Source organism: Eschrichtius robustus, chromosome 1 (assembly GCF_028021215.1).
Source record: "Eschrichtius robustus isolate mEscRob2 chromosome 1, mEscRob2.pri, whole genome shotgun sequence".
NCBI classification, from domain to species: Eukaryota; Metazoa; Chordata; class Mammalia; order Artiodactyla; family Eschrichtiidae; genus Eschrichtius; species Eschrichtius robustus.
The window spans coordinates 143,141,151-143,158,032 of record NC_090824.1 but is presented as its reverse complement, the minus strand read 5'-3'; the positions used below and the strand labels follow the sequence as shown (position 1 = coordinate 143,158,032).

Genomic DNA, 16,882 nt, shown 5'->3' with positions numbered 1-16,882 from the left:
GCCACAGACATCTTCCGAACACGGGAACACTGAACACCAGGGAAGACAGACCGCAAGCCTGTCTGCTTTGAAGATGCTGATCCCACCTGATGCATCCTGGAAATTCTCCACTGCCACAGTGACACCACTGAGGAACTCAGAGTGATCAAAGGCATGGTCCCCGAGGACCACAGACAGACTTGCAACGGAAGACCTCTGCCATGTGAGGGCACTTGGAAGCCTGAAAGGGAAGAGTGGCTGGCCTTGGCAGTGCACCAGGGATGGCAACAGTGCCCCCTTCTCTGTCCCGCCAACGGACTGCTCTGGATAAAGCTCTGGCTATTCGAAAGACCTGCATGCCACACGGGCCGGCCGCGTCATGCCCTCCGGCAGAAACACTATCGCTTTGCACATTCCCACAAGTGGGAAAAGAGCGACCAAAGGGCTTGTTTGCATAACGCACCTACCCCCAAGAAGGCCGGCACAGATGCCTCAGCATGTCCATCTTCTCTATGTCCCGCAAGACACCCGTGGGGAGTCACTCCTCTGGAAACGGGATTGCAACTCTTCACAGGTAACCTACCTCACTGAATCCTCATGAACTGCCACAGCCATCCCCACCATAGGCAGCTGATGCCAGGCCATCACGAACAAGACACATCCTTGGGAAGCCGAGGCCAGCGCCTGCAACCCAATGATGACAGCCCATCCCACGACATCACACAGGACCTGTCCTCATGATACCTTACCTTTCTCTCCAGGGCAGCAGCCACTACGCAGGCTTAAATGCAGCACTCGATCCTCACCCCACTCCACGATGATCTACTTAGCGCCTACACTGTGCTGGCAGCTTCAGGGGCAGCAGCGAGGCCTAATCCATCAGCCCCCTTCCACCATCACCAAACTCCATCCCACCCCCGCCCACTGCTCCAGCCCCACCGGGCACTCAAGAACCTCACCGCACCAAACACGACAACAGAGAGGGCCACAGGCCTGGCCTGAGGCTCCAGGCTCCAACCAGGGAACCTTGCTCATTTTGGCTCCCAAAATCAACCACCGAAGCGGCATGCACAATGCGTGATCCTGGTCAAAACACACTTCTCCAAGCTGAAAGCTCACTGGGCCCACACCAGCACACACTCCGACTCTGAAGACTAGCAGGAGAGCCTGCCCCCTTGCATTCCCTCACGGCCTTTTAGCAGGGACTGCGGATTCATAGATGACCCAGCTTATGGGCAGACACGGTCGACCCTCAGTCAGGAGCCCCTCCAATACTGGAGTCCTTGGTGGTGTTTGCGTGCATGTCGGCAGGGGACACTGGTCTTCACTCCTAACAGTCCCCTACACCCGAGAGAGGAAACGTGCTGAACCTCAGTTTCGATAAGGATACGGTAGAGTGTTCTCACCCATTTTGTTCAGAGTTTCCAAGGAATGCATACAAGGGTGTCATCATCGATCCAAGCACATACTGGGATGCTGCAGAACACAACCGGGCAGTGCGCCGGGCTCTGCAGGGGAGTCATGAGCCTGGGGTACCACAAAAGCCTGGAGAATCCACAGCCCTCAGGCCCCTCAACAAGACGAACAATCAAGCCACTCTTGCAGCCATTGGGCCCATCTCAGGAAAACCTAATATCTAATGGCACATCTTGGGGTGGTTGAATACCTACCATCCTGAGTTATCCCCGACCATGCTCGGGAACATGACCCCGCCTCACTTTTTCCAGTTCTTCTTAGCACCTCCAGTCATCAGAGCACACGAAGATCTTCTTGTTTTTGCCGACGGTGAGGCTTGCCCAGCAACTGCACCTGGGAAGTGGACTGGTGTCCTCAGAGGACATGATCCATACAAACATTTACCTGGGCTTGAGCTCTGAAACTGCTTCCCAAGAACCTCTATCCCTTACCGAGAATTGACTGCATGTCTGATATTACGACTGCAGGAAGTTAGGCACATACATTGGCCGGTGTGTGAGAGGCTGTATTTCTGTGTTCACGCGTGTGACTGTGACTGAGTACGCAGACGCTCTTGTGGGTTTCTCTGTATGCTGCTGACTACGCGTCTTGGTCTCTGTGTGTCCCTGTAGCCCTGTGAAGAGGCGTCCAACAGTAAACGCCATAGCTTATACACAACACCATGTCTAGGCCGCCAACTGAAAGGAGAAAGCCCCCTGTCAGCTTCCAGAGGCCGCATGCAAACTTTAACCCCCAGGGGCTGTTGAAATACTCCACGAACTCCCGCTCTCCCACAGCCACGCCTTCTGACCAGAGCACAAAGACTGCATGAGACCTTCCTCCCAGCCGTGGCTGTGACATCTAGGTGCAACTCGAGAACCTGCCAGCTACCAGCACATCTGATGTGCACTTGGGGTCACTCCCAGCACTTTCGGAAGCAGGGGAACTCCCATGGGTGACCCGACACCGACCTACAGCATTCTACTAGCAAGATGCTGCCTGAAACCACTCAATGGGCTAAAGAACATCGAACAAAATGCAACTTCTTTCCAACTAGGCCTAATCTCTTTCCTTTGACCCGTGGGAATGCCCACCACAGGAAGCAGTGGGCTTCAGTAGCCATGACCCATGTTGGAACCCCACAGCGGAAACTAGGCCACCTTCCCGGCCATGTCTCTGGCAGCTCACATCCTGCAAGATTCGCGGCCCTGACCCCTAAGGAACCGCTCAAACGCTCAACAGCCTCGCCCAACGTGCCCAACTCCTGCCAGCAGGGCGACGCGTCCCTACTGGAAGCCACAGACATCTTCCGAACACGGGAACACTGAACACCAGGGAAGACAGACCGCAAGCCTGTCTGCTTTGAAGATGCTGATCCCACCTGATGCATCCTGGAAATTCTCCACTGCCACAGTGACACCACACAGGAACTCAGAGTGATCAAAGGCATGGTCCCCGAGGACCACAGACAGACTTGCAACGGAAGACCTCTGCCATGTGAGGGCACTTGGAAGCCTGAAAGGGAACCGTGGCTGGCCTTGGCAGTGCAACAGGGATGGCAACAGTGCCCCCTTCTCTGCCCCGCCAACGGACTGCTCTGGATAAAGCTCTGGGTATTCGAAAGGCCTGCATGTTATACGGGCCGGCCGCGTCATGCCCTCCGGCAGAAACACTATCGCTTTGCACATTCCCAAAAGTGGGAAAAGAGCGACCCAAGGGCTTGTTTGCATAACTCACCTACCCCCAAGAAGGCCGGCACAGATGCCTCAGCATGTCCATCTTCTCTATGTCCCGCAAGACACCCGAGGGGAGTCACTCCTCTGGAAACGGGATTGCAACTCTTCACAGGTAACCTACCTCACTGCATCCTCATGAACTGCCAAAGCCATCCCCATCATAGGCAGCTGATGCCAGGCCATCACGAACAAGACACATCCTTGGGAAGCCGAGGCCAGCGCCTGCAACCCAATGATGACAGCCCATCACACGACATCACACAGGACCTGTCCTCATGATACCTTACCTTTCTCTCCAGGGCAGCAGCCACTACGCAGGCTTAAATGCAGCACTCGATCCTCTCCCCACTCCACGATGATCCACTTAGCGCCATCAGTGTGCTGGCAGCTTCAGGGGCAGCAGCGAGGCCTAATCCATCAGCCCCCTTCCGCCATCACCAAACTCCATCCCACCCCCGCCCACTGCTCCAGCCCCACCGGGCACTCAAGAACCTCACCGCACCAAACACGACAACAGAGAGGGCCACAGGCCTGGCCTGAGGCTCCAGGCTCCAACCAGGGAACCTTGCTCATTTTGGCTTCCAAAATCAACCACTGAAGCGGCATGCACAAAGCGTGATCCTGGTCAAAACACACTTCTCCAAGCTGAAAGCTCACTGGGCCCACACCAGCACACACTCCGACTCTGAAGACTAGCAGGAGAGCCTGCCCCCTTGCATTCCCTCACGGCCTTTTAGCAGGGACCGCGGATTCATAGATGACCCAGCTTATGGGCAGACACGGTCGACCCTCAGTCAAGAGCCCCTCCAATACTGGAGTCCTTGGTGGTGTTTGCGTGCATGTCGGCAGGGGACACTGGCCTTCACTCCTAACAGTCCCCTACACCCGAGAGAGGAAACGTGCTGAACCTCAGTTTCGATAAGGATACGGTAGAGTGCTCTCACCCATGTTGTTCAGAGTTTCCAAGGAATGCATACAAGGGTGTCATCATCTATCCAAGCACATGCTGGGATGCGGCAGAACACAACCGGCCAGTGCGCCGGGCTCTGCAGGGGAGTCATGAGCCTGGGGTACCCCAAAAGCCTGGGGAATCCACAGCCCTCAGGCCACTCAACAAGACAAACAATCAAACCACTCTTACATCCATTGGGCCCATCTGAGGAAAACCTAATATCTAATGGCACATCCTAGGGTGGTTGAATACCTACCATATTGAGTTATCCCCGACCATGCTCGGAAACATGGCCCCGCCTCACTTTTTCCAGTTCTTCTTAGCACCTCCAGTCATCAGGGCACACGAAGATCTTCTTGTTTTTGCCGACGGCGAGGCTTGCCCAGCAACTGCACCTGGGAAGTGGACTGGTGTCCTCAAAGGACATGATCCATACAAACATTTACCTGCGCTTGAGCTCTGAAACTGCTTCCCAAGGACCTCTATCCCTTACCGAGAATTGACTGCATGTCTGATAGTACGACTGCAGGAAGTTAGGCACATACATTGGCCGGTGTGTGAGAGGCTGTATTTCTGTGTTCACGCGTGTGACTGTGACTGAGTACGCAGACGCTCTTGTGGGTTTCTCTGTGTGCCCCTGACTATGCGTCTTGGTCTCTGTGTGTCCCTGTAGCCCTGTGAAGAGGCGTCCAACAGTAAACGCCATAGTTTATACACAACACCCTGTCTAGACCCCCAACTGAAAGGAGAAAGACCCCTGTCAGCTTCCAGAGACCGAGTGCAACCTTTAACCCCCAGGGGCTGTTGAAATATTCCACGGACTCCCGCTCTCCCACAGCCACGCCTTCTGACCACAGCACAAAGACTGGACGAGACCTGCCTCCCGGCCGTGGGTGTGACATCTACGTGCATCTCGAGAACCTGCCAGCTACCAGCACATCTGATGTGCACTTGGGGTCACTCCCAACATTTTGGAAGCAAGGGAACGCCCATGGTTGACCCGACACCGACCTACAGCATTCTACTGGCAAGATGCAGCCTGAAACAACTCAAGGGGCTAAAGAACATCAAACAAAGTGCAACTTCTTGCCAACTAGGCCTAATCACTTTCCTTTGACCCGTGGGAATGCCCACCACAGGAAGAAGTGGGCTTCAGCAGCCATGACCCACGTTGGAACCCCACAGCGGAAACTAGGCCACCTTCCCGGCCATGTCTCAGGCAGCTCCCATCCTGCAAGGTTCGCGGCCCTGACCCCTAAGGAACCGCTCAAACGCTCAACAGCCTCGTCCAACGTGCCCTACTCCAGCCAGCAGGGCGACGCGTCCCTACTGGAAGGCACAGACATCTTCCGAACACGGGAACACTGAACACCAGGGAAGACAGACCGCAGGACTGTCTGCTTTGAAGATGCTGATACCACCTGATGCATCCTGGAAATTCTCCACTGACACAGTGACACCACTGAGGAACTCAGAGTGATCAAAGGCATGGTCCCCGAGGACCACAGACAGACTTGCAACGGAAGACCTCTGCCATGTGAGGGCACTTGGAAGCCTGAAAGGGAAGAGTGGCTGGCCTTGGCAGTGCACCAGGGATGGCAACAGTGCCCCCTTCTCTGTCCCGCCAACGGACTGCTCTGGATAAAGCTCTGGCTATTCGAAAGGCCTGCATGCCACACGGGCCGGCCGCGTCATGCCCTCCGGCAGAAACACTATCGCTTTGCACATTCCCACAAGTGGGAAAAGAGCGACCAAAGGGCTTGTTTGCATAACTCACCTACCCCCAAGAAGGCCGGCACAGATGCCTCAGCATGTCCACCTTCTCTATGTCCCGTAAGACACCCGTGGGGAGTCACTCCTCTGGAAACGGGATTGCAACTCTTCACAGGTAACCTACCTCACTGCATCCTCATGAACTGCCAAAGCCATCCCCACCATAGGCAGCTGATGCCAGGCCATCACGTACAAGACACATCCTTGGGAAGCCGAGGCCAGCGCCTGCAACCCAATGATGACAGCCCATCCCACGACATCACACAGGACCTGTCCTCATGATACCTTACCTTTCTCTCCAGGGCAGCAGCCACTACGCAGGCTTAAATGCAGCACTCGATCCTCACCCCACTCCACGATGATCCACTTAGCGCCAACAGTGTGCTGGCAGCTTCAGGGGCAGCAGCGAGGCCTAATCCATCAGCCCCCTTCCGCCATCACCAAACTCCATCCCATCCCCGCCCACTGCTCCAGCCCCACCAGGCACTCAAGAACCTCACCGCACCAAACACGACAACAGAGAGGGCCACAGGCCTGGCCTGAGGCTCCAGGCTCCAACCAGGGAACCTTGCTCATTTTGGCTCCCAAAATCAACCAACGAAGCGGCATGCACAATGCGTGATCCTGGTCAAAACACACTTCTCCAAGCTGAAAGCTCACTGGGCCCACACCAGCACACACTCCGACTCTGAAGACTAGCAGGAGAGCCTGCCCCCTTGCATTCCCTCACGGCCTTTTAGCAGGGACCGCGGATTCATAGATGACCCAGCTTATGGGCAGACACGGTCGACCCTCAGTCAGGAGCCCCTCCAATACTGGAGTCCTTGGTGGTGTTTGCGTGCATGTCGGCAGGGGACACTGGCCTTCACTCCTAACAGTCCCCTACACCCGAGAGAGGAAACGTGCTGAACCTCAGTTTCGATAAGGATACGGTAGAGTGTTCTCAACCATTTTGTTCAGAGTTTCCAAGGAATGCATACAAGGGTGTCATCATCGATCCAAGCACATACTGGGATGCTGCAGAACACAACCGGGCAGTGCGCCGGGCTCTGCAGGGGAGTCATGAGCCTGGGGTACCACAAAAGCCTGGAGAATCCACAGCCCTCAGGCCCCTCAACAAGACGAACAATCAAGCCACTCTTGCAGCCATTGGGCCCATCTCAGGAAAACCTAATATCTAATGGCACATCTTGGGGTGGTTGAATACCTACCATCCTGAGTTTTCCCCGACCATGCTCCGGAACATGGCCCCGCCTCACTTTTTCCAGTTCTTCTTAGCACCTCCAGTCATCAGAGCACACGAAGATCTTCTTGTTTTTGCCGACGGCGAGGCTTGCCCAGCAACTGCACCTGGGAAGTGGACTGGTGTCCTCAGAGGACATGATCCATACAAATATTTACCTGGGCTAGAGCTCTGAAACTGCTTCCCAAGAACCTCTATCCCTTACCGAGAATTGACTGCATGTCTGATAGTACGACTGCAGGAAGTTAGGCACATACATTGGCCGGTGTGTGAGAGGCTGTATTTCTGTGTTCACGCGTGTGACTGTGACTGAGTACGCAGACGCTCTTGTGGGTTTCTCTGTGTGCCGCTGACTACGCGTCTTGGTCTCTGTGTGTCCCTGTAGCCCTGTGAAGAGGCGTCCAACAGTAAACGCCATAGCTTATACACAACACCATGTCTAGACCCCCAACTGAAAGGAGAAAGCCCCCTGTCAGCTTCCAGAGGCCGCATGCAAACTTTAACCCCCAGGGGCTGTTGAAATACTCCACGGACTCCCGCTCTCCCACAGCCACGCCTTCTGACCAGAGCACAAAGACTGCATGAGACCTTCCTCCCAGCCGTGGCTGTGACATCTACGTGCAACTCGAGAACCTGCCAGCTACCAGCACATCTGATGTGTACTTGGGGTCACTCCCAGCACTTTCGGAAGCAGGGGAACTCCCATGGTTGACCCGACACCGACCTACAGCATTCTACTGGCAAGATGCAGCCTGAAACAACTCAAGGGGCTAAAGAACATCAAACAAAGTGCAACTTCTTGCCAACTAGGCCTAATCACTTTCCTTTGACCCGTGGGAATGCCCACCACAGGAAGAAGTGGGCTTCAGCAGCCATGACCCACGTTGGAACCCCACAGCGGAAACTAGGCCACCTTCCCGGCCATGTCTCAGGCAGCTCCCATCCTGCAAGGTTCGCGGCCCTGACCCCTAAGGAACCGCTCAAACGCTCAACAGCCCCGTCCAACGTGCCCTACTCCAGCCAGCAGGGCGACGCGTCCCTACTGGAAGGCACAGGCATCTTCCGAACACGGGAACACTGAACACCAGGGAAGACAGACCGCAGGACTGTCTGCTTTGAAGATGCTGATCCCACCTGATGCATCCTGGAAATTCTCCACTGCCACAGTGACACCACTGAGGAACTCAGAGTGATCAAAGGCATGGTCCCCGAGGACCACAGACAGACTAGCAACGGAAGACCTCTGCCATGTGAGGGCACTTGGAAGCCTGAAAGGGAAGAGTGGCTGGCCTTGGCAGCGAACCAGGCATGGCAACACTGCCCCCTTCTCTGCCCCGCCAACGGACTGCTCTGGATAAAGCTCTGGCTATTCGTAAGGCCTGCATGCCACACGGGCCGGCCGCGTCATGCCCTCCGGCAGAAACACTATCGCTTTGCACATTCCCAAAAGTGGGAAAAGAGCGACCCAAGGGCTTGTTTGCATAACTCACCTACCCCCAAGAAGGCCGGCACAGATGCCTCAGCATGTCCATCTTCTCTATGTCCCGCAAGACACCCGTGGGGAGTCACTCCTCTGGAAACGGGATTGCAACTCTTCACAGGTAACCTACCTCACTGCATCCTCATGAACTGCCAAAGCCATCCCCACCATAGGCAGCTGATGCCAGGCCATCACGAACAAGACATATCCTTGGGAAGCCGAGGTCAGCGCCTGCAACCCAATGATGACAGCCCATCCCACGACATCACACAGGACCTGTCCTCATGATACCTTACCTTTCTCTCCAGGGCAGCAGCCACTACGCAGGCTTAAATGCAGCACTCGATCCTCACCCCACTCCACGATGATCCACTTAGCGCCAACAGTGTGCTGGCAGCTTCAGGGGCAGCAGCGAGGCCTAATCCATCAGCCCCCTTCCGCCATCACCAAACTCCATCCCACCCCCGCCCACTGCTCCAGCCCCACCGGGCACTCAAGAACCTCACCGCACCAAACACGACAACAGAGAGGGCCACAGGCCTGGCCTGAGGCTCCAGGCTCCAACCAGGGAACCTTGCTCATTTTGGCTCCCAAAATCAACCACCGAAGCGGCATGCACAATGCGTGATCCTGGTCAAAACACACTTCTCCAAGCTGAAAGCTCACTGGGCCCACACCAGCACACACTCCGACTCTGAAGACTAGCAGGAGAGCCTGCCCCCTTGCATTCCCTCACGGCCTTTTAGCAGGGACCGCGGATTCATAGATGACCCAGCTTATGGGCAGACACGGTCGACCCTCAGTCAGGAGCCCCTCCAATACTGGAGTCCTTGGTGGTGTTTGCGTGCATGTCGGCAGGGGACACTGGCCTTCACTCCTAACAGTCCCCTACACCCGAGAGAGGAAACGTGCTGAACCTCAGTTTCGATAAGTATACGGTAGAGTGTTCTCAACCATTTTGTTCAGAGTTTCCAAGGAATGCATACAAGGGTGTCATCATCGATCCAAGCACATACTGGGATGCTGCAGAACACAACCGGGCAGTGCGCCGGGCTCTGCAGGGGAGTCATGAGCCTGGGGTACCCCAAAAGCCTGGAGAATCCACAGCCCTCAGGCCCCTCAACAAGACGAACAATCAAGCCACTCTTGCAGCCATTGGGCCCATCTCAGGAAAACCTAATATCTAATGGCACATCTTGGGGTGGTTGAATACCTACCATCCTGAGTTATCCCCGACCATGCTCGGGAACATGGCCCCGCCTCACTTTTTCCAGTTCTTCTTAGCACCTCCAGTCATCAGAGCACACGAAGATCTTCTTGTTTTTGCCGACGGCGAGGCTTGCCCAGCAACTGCACCTGGGAAGTGGACTGGTGTCCTCAGAGGACATGATCCATACAAACATTTACCTGGGCTTGAGCTCTGAAACTGCTTCCCAAGAACCTCTATCCCTTACCGAGAATTGACTGCATGTCTGATAGTACGACTGCAGGAAGTTAGGCACATACATTGGCCGGTGTGTGAGAGGCTGTATTTCTGTGTTCACGCGTGTGACTGTGACTGAGTACGCAGACGCTCTTGTGGGTTTCTCTGTGTGCCCCTGACTAGGCCTCTTGGTCTCTGTGTGTCCCTGTAGCCCTGTGAAGAGGCGTCCAACAGTAAACCCCATAGTTTATATACAACACCCTGTCTAGACCCCCAACTGAAAGGAGAAAGACCCCTGTCAGCTTCCAGAGACCGCGTGCAAACTTTAACCCCCAGGGGCTGTTGAAATACTCCACGGACTCCCGCTCTCCCACAGCCACGCCTTCTGACCAGAGCACAAAGACTGGATGAGACCTTCCTCCCAGCCGTGGCTGTGACATCTACGTGCAACTCGAGATCCTGCCAGCTACCAGCACATCTGATGTGCACTTGGGGTCACTCCCAGCACTTTCGGAAGCAAGGGAACTCCCATGGGTGACCCGACACCCTACAGCATTCTACTGGCAAGATGCAGCCTGAAACCACTCAATGTGCTAAAGGACATCGAACAAAGTGCAACTTTTTGCCAACTAGGCCTAATCACGTTCCTTTGACCCATGGGAATGCCCACCACAGGAAGCAGTGGGCTTCAGCAGCCATGACCCATGTTGGAACCCCACAGCGGAAACTAGGCCACCTTCCCGGCCATGTCTCAGGCAGCTCCCATCCTGCAAGGTTCGCGGCCCTGACCCCTAAGGAACCGCTCAAACGCTCAACAGCCTCGTCCAACGTGCCCTAATCCAGCCAGCAGGGTGACGCGTCCCTACTGGAAGCCACAGACATCTTCCGAACACGGGAACACTGAACACCAGGGAACACAGACCGCAAGCCTGTCTGCTTTGAAGATGCTGATCCCACCTGATGCATCCTGGAAATTCTCCACTGCCACAGTGACACCACTGAGGAACTCAGAGTGATCAAAGGCATGGTCCCCGAGGACCACAGACAGACTTGCAATGGAAGACCTCTGCCATGTGAGGGCACTTGGAAGCCTGAAAGGGAAGAGTGGCTGGCCTTGGCAGCGCACCAGGGATGGCAACAGTGCCCCCTTCTCTGTCCCGCCAGCGGACTGCTCTGGATAAAGCTCTGGCTATTCGAAAGGCCTGCATGCCACACGGGCCGGCCGCGTCATGCCCTCCGGCAGAAACACTATCGCTTTGCACATTCCCAAAAGTGGGAAAAGAGCGACCAAAGGGCTTGTTTGCATAACGCACCTACCCCCAAGAAGGCCGGCACAGATGCCTCAGCATGTCCACCTTCTCTATGTCCCGTAAGACACCCGTGGGGAGTCACTCCTCTGGAAACGGGATTGCAACTCTTCACAGGTAACCTACCTCACTGCATCCTCATGAACTGCCAAAGCCATCCCCACCATAGGCAGCTGATGCCAGGCCATCACGTACAAGACACATCCTTGGGAAGCCGAGGCCAGCGCCTGCAACCCAATGATGACAGCCCATCCCACGACATCACACAGGACCTGTCCTCATCATAACTTACCTTTCTCTCCAGGGCAGCAGCCACTACGCAGGCTTAAATGCAGCACTCGATCCTCACCCCACTCCACGATGATCCACTTAGCGCCAACAGTGTGCTGGCAGCTTCAGGGGCAGCAGCGAGGCCTAATCCATCAGCCCCCTTCCGCCATCACCAAACTCCATCCCATCCCCGCCCACTGCTCCAGCCCCACCAGGCACTCAAGAACCTCACCGCACCAAACACGACAACAGAGAGGGCCACAGGCCTGGCCTGAGGCTCCAGGCTCCAACCAGGGAACCTTGCTCATTTTGGCTCCCAAAATCAACCAACGAAGCGGCATGCACAATGCGTGATCCTGGTCAAAACACACTTCTCCAAGCTGAAAGCTCACTGGGCCCACACCAGCACACACTCCGACTCTGAAGACTAGCAGGAGAGCCTGCCCCCTTGCATTCCCTCACGGCCTTTTAGCAGGGACCGCGGATTCATAGATGACCCAGCTTATGGGCAGACACGGTCGACCCTCAGTCAGGAGCCCCTCCAATACTGGAGTCCTTGGTGGTGTTTGCGTGCATGTCGGCAGGGGACACTGGCCTTCACTCCTAACAGTCCCCTACACCCGAGAGAGGAAACGTGCGGAACCTCAGTTTCGATAAGGATACGGTAGAGTGTTCTCAACCATTTGGTTCAGAGTTTCCAAGGAATGCATACAAGGGTGTCATCATCGATCCAAGCACATACTGGGATGCTGCAGAACACAACCGGGCAGTGCGCCGGGCTCTGCAGGGGAGTCATGAGCCTGGGGTACCACAAAAGCCTGGAGAATCCACAGCCCTCAGGCCCCTCAACAAGACGAACAATCAAGCCACTCTTGCAGCCATTGGGCCCATCTCAGGAAAACCTAATATCTAATGGCACATCTTGGGGTGGTTGAATACCTACCATCCTGAGTTTTCCCCGACCATGCTCGGGAACATGGCCCCGCCTCACTTTTTCCAGTTCTTCTTAGCACCTCCAGTCATCAGAGCACACGAAGATCTTCTTGTTTTTGCCGGCGGCGAGGCTTGCCCAGCAACTGCACCTGGGAAGTGGACTGGTGTCCTCAGAGGACATGATCCATACAAATATTTACCTGGGCTAGAGCTCTGAAACTGCTTCCCAAGAACCTCTATCCCTTACCGAGAATTGACTGCATGTCTGATAGTACGACTGCAGGAAGTTAGGCACATACATTGGCCGGTGTGTGAGAGGCTGTATTTCTGTGTTCACGCGTGTGACTGTGACTGAGTACGCAGACGCTCTTGTGGGTTTCTCTGTGTGCTGTTGACTACGCGTCTTGGTCTCTGTGTGTCCCTGTAGCCCTGTGAAGAGGCGTCCAACAGTAAACGCCATAGCTTATACACAACACCATGTCTAGGCCGCCAACTGAAAGGAGAAAGCCCCCTGTCATCTTCCAGAGGCCGCATGCAAACTTTAACCCCCAGGGGCTGTTGAAATACTCCACGGACTCCCGCTCTCCCACAGCCACGACTTCTGACCAGAGCACAAAGACTGCATGAGACCTTCCTCCCAGCCGTGGCTGTGACATCTACGTGCAACTCGAGAACCTGCCAGCTACCAGCACATCTGATGTGCACTTGGGGTCACTCCCAGCACTTTCGGAAGCAGGGGAACTCCCATGGGTGACCCGACACCGACCTACAGCATTCTACTGGCAAGATGCAGCCTGAAACCACTCAATGAGCTAAAGAACATCGAGCAAAGTGCAACTTCTTTCCAACTAGGCCTAATCTCTTTCCTTTGAGCCGTGGGAATGCCCACCACGGGAAGCAGTGGGCTTCAGCAGCCATGACCCATGTTGGAACCCCACAGCGGAAACTAGGCCACCTTCCCGGCCATGTCTCAGGCAGCTCCCATCCTGCAAGGTTCGCGGCCCTGACCCCTAAGGAACCGCTCAAACGCTCAACAGCCTCGCCCAACGTGCCCTACTCCAGCGAGCATGGCGACGCGTCCCTACTGGAAGCCACAGACATCTTCCGAACACGGGAACACTGAACACCAGGGAAGACAGACCGCAAGCCTGTCTGCTTTGAAGATGCTGATCCCACCTGATGCATCCTGGAAATTCTCCACTGCCACAGTGACACCACTGAGGAACTCAGAGTGATCAAAGGCATGGTCCCCGAGGACCACAGACAGACTTGCAACGGAAGACCTCTGCCATGTGAGGGCACTTGGAAGCCTGAAAGGGAAGAGTGGCTGGCCTTGGCAGTGCACCAGGGATGGCAACAGTGCCCCCTTCTCTGTCCCGCCAACGGACTGCTCTGGATAAAGCTCTGGCTATTCGAAAGGCCTGCATGCCACACGGGCCGGCCGCGTCATGCCCTCCGGCAGAAACACTATCGCTTTGCACATTCCCAAAAGTGGGAAAAGAGCGACCCAAGGGCTTGTTTTCATAACGCACCTACCCCCAAGAAGGCCGGCACAGATGCCTCAGCATGTCCATCTTCTCTATGTCCCGCAAGACACCCGTGGGGAGTCACTCCTCTGGAAACGGGATTGCAACTCTTCACAGGTAACCTACCTCACTGAATCCTCATGAACTGCCACAGCCATCCCCACCATAGGCAGCTGATGCCAGGCCATCACGAACAAGACACATCCTTGGGAAGCCGAGGCCAGCGCCTGCAACCCAATGATGACAGCCCATCCCACGACATCACACAGGACCTGTCCTCATGATACCTTACCTTTCTCTCCAGGGCAGCAGCCACTACGCAGGCTTAAATGCAGCACTCGATCCTCACCCCACTCCACGATGATCTACTTAGCGCCTACAGTGTGCTGGCAGCTTCAGGGGCAGCAGCGAGGCCTAATCCATCAGCCCCCTTCCACCATCACCAAACTCCATCCCACCCCCGCCCACTGCTCCAGCCCCACCGGGCACTCAAGAACCTCACCGCACCAAACACGACAACAGAGAGGGCCACAGGCCTGGCCTGAGGCTCCAGGCTCCAACCAGGGAACCTTGCTCATTTTGGCTCCCAAAATCAACCACCGAAGCGGCATGCACAATGCGTGATCCTGGTCAAAACACACTTCTCCAAGCTGAAAGCTCACTGGGCCCACACCAGCACACACTCCGACTCTGAAGACTAGCAGGAGAGCCTGCCCCCTTGCATTCCCTCACGGCCTTTTAGCAGGGACTGCGGATTCATAGATGACCCAGCTTATGGGCAGACACGGTCGACCCTCAGTCAGGAGCCCCTCCAATACTGGAGTCCTTGGTGGTGTTTGCGTGCATGTCGGCAGGGGACACTGGTCTTCACTCCTAACAGTCCCCTACACCCGAGAGAGGAAACGTGCTGAACCTCAGTTTCGATAAGGATACGGTAGAGTGTTCTCACCCATTTTGTTCAGAGTTTCCAAGGAATGCATACAAGGGTGTCATCATCGATCCAAGCACATACTGGGATGCTGCAGAACACAACCGGGCAGTGCGCCGGGCTCTGCATGGGAGTCATGAGCCTGGGGTACCACAAAAGCCTGGAGAATCCACAGCCCTCAGGCCCCTCAACAAGACGAACAATCAAGCCACTCTTGCAGCCATTGGGCCCATCTCAGGAAAACCTAATATCTAATGGCACATCTTGGGGTGGTTGAATACCTACCATCCTGAGTTATCCCCGACCATGCTCGGGAACATGGCCCCGCCTCACTTTTTCCAGTTCTTCTTAGCACCTCCAGTCATCAGAGCACACGAAGATCTTCTTGTTTTTGCCGACGGTGAGGCTTGCCCAGCAACTGCACCTGGGAAGTGGACTGGTGTCCTCAGAGGACATGATCCATACAAACATTTACCTGGGCTTGAGCTCTGAAACTGCTTCCCAAGAACCTCTATCCCTTACCGAGAATTGACTGCATGTCTGATATTACGACTGCAGGAAGTTAGGCACATACATTGGCCGGTGTGTGAGAGGCTGTATTTCTGTGTTCACGCGTGTGACTGTGACTGAGTACGCAGACGCTCTTGTGGGTTTCTCTGTATGCTGCTGACTACGCGTCTTGGTCTCTGTGTGTCCCTGTAGCCCTGTGAAGAGGCGTCCAACAGTAAACGCCATAGCTTGTACACAACACCATGTCTAGGCCGCCAACTGAAAGGAGAAAGCCCCCTGTCAGCTTCCAGAGGCCGCATGCAAACTTTAACCCCCAGGGGCTGTTGAAATACTCCACGGACTCCCTCTCTCCCACAGCCACGCCTTCTGACCAGAGCACAAAGACTGGATGAGACCTTCCTCCCAGCCGTGGCTGTGACATCTATGTGCAACTCGAGAACCTGCCAGCTACCAGCACATCTGATGTGCACTTGGGGTCACTCCCAGCACTTTCGGAAGCAGGGGAACTCCCATGGGTGACCCGACACCGACCTACAGCATTCTACTGGCAAGATGCAGCCTGAAACCACTCAATGGGCTGATGAACATCGAGCAAAGTGCAACTTCTTTCCAACTAGGCCTAATCTCTTTCCTTTGAGCCGTGGGAATGCCCACCACGGGAAGCAGTGGGCTTCAGCAGCCATGACCCATGTTGGAACCCCACAGCGGAAACTAGGCCACCTTCCCGGGCATGTCTAAGGCAGCTCCCATCCTGCAAGGTTCGCGGCCCTGACCCCTAAAGAACCGCTCAAACGCTCAACAGCCTCGTCCAACGTGCCCTACTCCAGCGAGCATGGCGATGCGTCCCTACTGGAAGCCACAGACATCTTCCGAACACGGGAACACTGAACACCAGGGAAGACAGACCGCAAGCCTGTCTGCTTTGAAGATGCTGATCCCACCTGATGCATCCTGGAAATTCTCCACTGCCACAGTGACACCACTGAGGAACTCAGAGTGATCAAAGGCATGGTCCCCGAGGACCACAGACAGACTTGCAACGGAAGACCTCTGCCATGTGAGGGCACTTGGAAGCCTGAAAGGGAAGAGTGGCTGGCCTTGGCAGTGCACCAGGGATGGCAACAGTGCCCCCTTCTCTGTCCCGCCAAAGGACTGCTCTGGATAAAGCTCTGGCTATTCGAAAGGCCTGCATGCCACACGGGCCGGCCGCGTCATGCCCTCCGGCAGAAACACTATCGCTTTGCACATTCCCAAAAGTGGGAAAAGAGCGACCCAAGGGCTTGTTTTCATAACTCACCTACCCCCAAGAAGGAGGGCACAGATGCCTCAGCATGTCCATCTTCTCTATGTCCCGCAAGACACCCGTG

At 55.4% G+C, this 16,882-nt stretch overlaps 6 non-coding genes across 6 annotated transcripts; all 6 read right to left on the bottom strand.

The window, feature by feature from the left end:
* Positions 1–1,345: 1,345 nt before the first annotated feature.
* On the bottom strand, positions 1,346–1,438 carry LOC137776469 (small nucleolar RNA SNORD116). The gene has a single exon (XR_011076225.1). It is a non-coding gene; the product is annotated as a small nucleolar RNA SNORD116 (small nucleolar RNA).
* A 2,636-nt stretch (positions 1,439–4,074) lies between these two features.
* On the bottom strand, positions 4,075–4,167 carry LOC137751279 (small nucleolar RNA SNORD116). Its single transcript, XR_011070747.1, has one exon. It is a non-coding gene; the product is annotated as a small nucleolar RNA SNORD116 (small nucleolar RNA).
* Positions 4,168–6,802: 2,635 nt separating this feature from the next.
* Positions 6,803–6,895, bottom strand: LOC137777583 (small nucleolar RNA SNORD116). The gene has a single exon (XR_011076569.1). It is a non-coding gene; the product is annotated as a small nucleolar RNA SNORD116 (small nucleolar RNA).
* Positions 6,896–9,531: 2,636 nt separating this feature from the next.
* On the bottom strand, positions 9,532–9,624 carry LOC137777670 (small nucleolar RNA SNORD116). Its single transcript, XR_011076588.1, has one exon. It is a non-coding gene; the product is annotated as a small nucleolar RNA SNORD116 (small nucleolar RNA).
* Positions 9,625–12,257: 2,633 nt separating this feature from the next.
* LOC137751156 (small nucleolar RNA SNORD116) lies at positions 12,258–12,350 on the bottom strand. Its single transcript, XR_011070703.1, has one exon. It is a non-coding gene; the product is annotated as a small nucleolar RNA SNORD116 (small nucleolar RNA).
* A 2,636-nt stretch (positions 12,351–14,986) lies between these two features.
* Positions 14,987–15,079, bottom strand: LOC137776465 (small nucleolar RNA SNORD116). The gene has a single exon (XR_011076224.1). It is a non-coding gene; the product is annotated as a small nucleolar RNA SNORD116 (small nucleolar RNA).
* Between the last annotated feature and the right edge of the window lie 1,803 nt (positions 15,080–16,882).